Source organism: Arachis duranensis, unplaced genomic scaffold (genome assembly GCF_000817695.3).
Source record: "Arachis duranensis cultivar V14167 unplaced genomic scaffold, aradu.V14167.gnm2.J7QH unplaced_Scaffold_232750, whole genome shotgun sequence".
Taxonomy (NCBI): domain Eukaryota; kingdom Viridiplantae; phylum Streptophyta; class Magnoliopsida; order Fabales; family Fabaceae; genus Arachis; species Arachis duranensis.
In genome coordinates this window covers 4,413-6,630 of record NW_026264856.1, presented here as the reverse complement: position 1 = coordinate 6,630, position 2,218 = coordinate 4,413, and the positions used below count along the sequence as shown (strand labels likewise).

Genomic DNA, 2,218 nt, shown 5'->3' with positions numbered 1-2,218 from the left:
GTGCCTGACAACCACCTCCGTTCTACCTTAGATTGGGTGAATATCTCTTGGATTCCTGATACACGATGCATGGTTGATCGCGTGACAACCGAGTGCTCGCCTGACAACCGAGCCAGCCATTCTGTGAGATCAGAGTCTTCGTGGTATAGGCTAGAACTGATGGCGGCATGAAAGGAGTAAGAAGGATTGGATGAAGACAGTAGGAAAGCAGAGAGACGGAAGGAACACAGCATCTCCATACGCTTATCTGAGATTCCCACCAATGAATTACATAAGTATCTCTATCTTTATCTTTATGTTTTATTCGTATATCACCCATATCCATTTGAGTTTGCCTGACTAAGATTTACAAGGTGACCATAGCTTGCTTCATACCAACAATCTCTGTGGGATCGACCCTTACTCGCGTAAGGTTTATTACTTGGACGACCCAGTACACTTGCTGGTTAGTTGTGCGAAGTTGTGTTTATGCCATGGTATTGAACACCAAGTTTTTGGATTCATTACCGGGGATTATTTGATTTGTGAAAAGTATTGATCACAATTTCGTGCACCAACCTCAAAGATTCCCAGTTTCTCCATTACAGAGAGTGGCATGAGTTTTATGCCTGACCCCAGGTCACACAAATCTTCTCAAAAGTCATGGTGCCTATGGTACATGGTGTTAAGAACCTTCCAGGATCCTCTTTCTTTTGAGGTATCTTCACCTGAGCCAAGGCGTTTAGTTCATCAATGAGCAATGGAGGTTCATCCTCCCAAGTCTCATTACCAAATAACTTGGCATTCAGCTTCATGATTGCTCCAAGGTACTTAGCATCTTGCTCTTGAGTAGTAACTTCATCTACTTTAGGAGAAGAATATTCTTCAGAGCTCAGGAATGGCGGAAGTAGGTTCAATAGAATCTCTATGGTCTTTGTGTGAGCCTCAGATTCCCTTAGTTCCTCAAAAGGGAACTCCTTTTCGTTTAGAGGACATCCCATGAGGTTTTTCTCAACGGGAATCACGTCCTCCACACTCTCTCCAGGTTCGGCCATGTTGTTCATGGTTATGGCCTTGCACTCTCTCTAGGGATTTTCTTCTTTATTGCTTGGGAGAGTGCTAGGAGGAGTTTCAATAACCTTTTTACTCAGCTAACCCGCTTGTGCCTCCAAATTTCTAATGGAGGATCTTGTTTCATTCTGAAACTTAGTGTGGTCTTAGATAGATCAGAGACCATGGGTGCTAAGCCAGAACTATTCTGTTTAGAGTTCTCTGTCTGTTGCTGAGAAGATGATGGAAAAGGCTTGCTATTACCAAACCTGTTTCACCCACCATTATTGTTATTGAAGCCTTGTTGAGGCTTCTGTTGATCCTTCCATGAGAAATTTGGGTGATTCCTCCATGAAGAATTATAGGTGTTTCCATAGGGTTCTCCCATGTAATTCACCACATCCATTGCAGGATTTTCAGGGTCATAAGCTTCTCCTTTAGAGGAGGCTTCTTTAGCACTGTCGGATGCAGCTTGCAATCCAATCAGATACTGAGAAATCATATTGACTTGCTGAGTCAATATTTTATTCTGAGCTAATATGGTATTCAGAGTATCAATCTCATGAACTACTTTCTTCTGAGTTCCTGGGCTTCTGCAAGCATTTTCTTCAAATGAATAGATTTGCCTACAGAATGGTCCAATGACATCTTGGATAACTCAGACAGGCCATCATAGAAGATACCTATGATGCTCCATTTTGAAAGCATGTCAAAGGGACACCTTCTGATCAATTGCTTGTATCTTTCCCAGGCTTCATAGAGGGATTCACCTTCTTTCTGTTTGAAGGTTTGAACTTCCACTCTAAGCTTACTCATCTTTTGAGATGGAAAGAATTTGGCTAAGAAGGCATTGACTAGTTCTTCCCAAGAGTTCAGACTGTCTTTAGATTGTGAGTTCAACCATATAGTAGCTCTGTCTCTTACAGTAAAAGGGAAAAGTATAAGTCTGTAGACCTCGGGATCAACTCCACTGGTCTTAACAGTGTCACAGATTTGCAAAAATTCAGCCAAGAGCTGATGAGGATCTTCCAATAGAAGTCCTTGAAACTTACAATTCTGTTGCATCAGAGAAACTAATTGAGGCTTAGGCTCAAAGTTATTTGCTCCAATGGCAGGAATAGAGATGCTTCTCCCATAGAAGTCGGGAGTTGGTGTAGTAAAGTCACCAAGCACCTTCCTTGCATTGTTG

At 42.1% G+C, this 2,218-nt stretch overlaps 1 non-coding gene across 1 annotated transcript; it reads left to right on the top strand.

Annotated features, from left to right (window-relative positions):
- Positions 1-1,731: 1,731 nt before the first annotated feature.
- Positions 1,732-1,839, top strand: LOC127744288 (small nucleolar RNA R71). The gene has a single exon (XR_008005296.1). It is a non-coding gene; the product is annotated as a small nucleolar RNA R71 (small nucleolar RNA).
- The last annotated feature ends 379 nt before the right edge of the window (positions 1,840-2,218 follow it).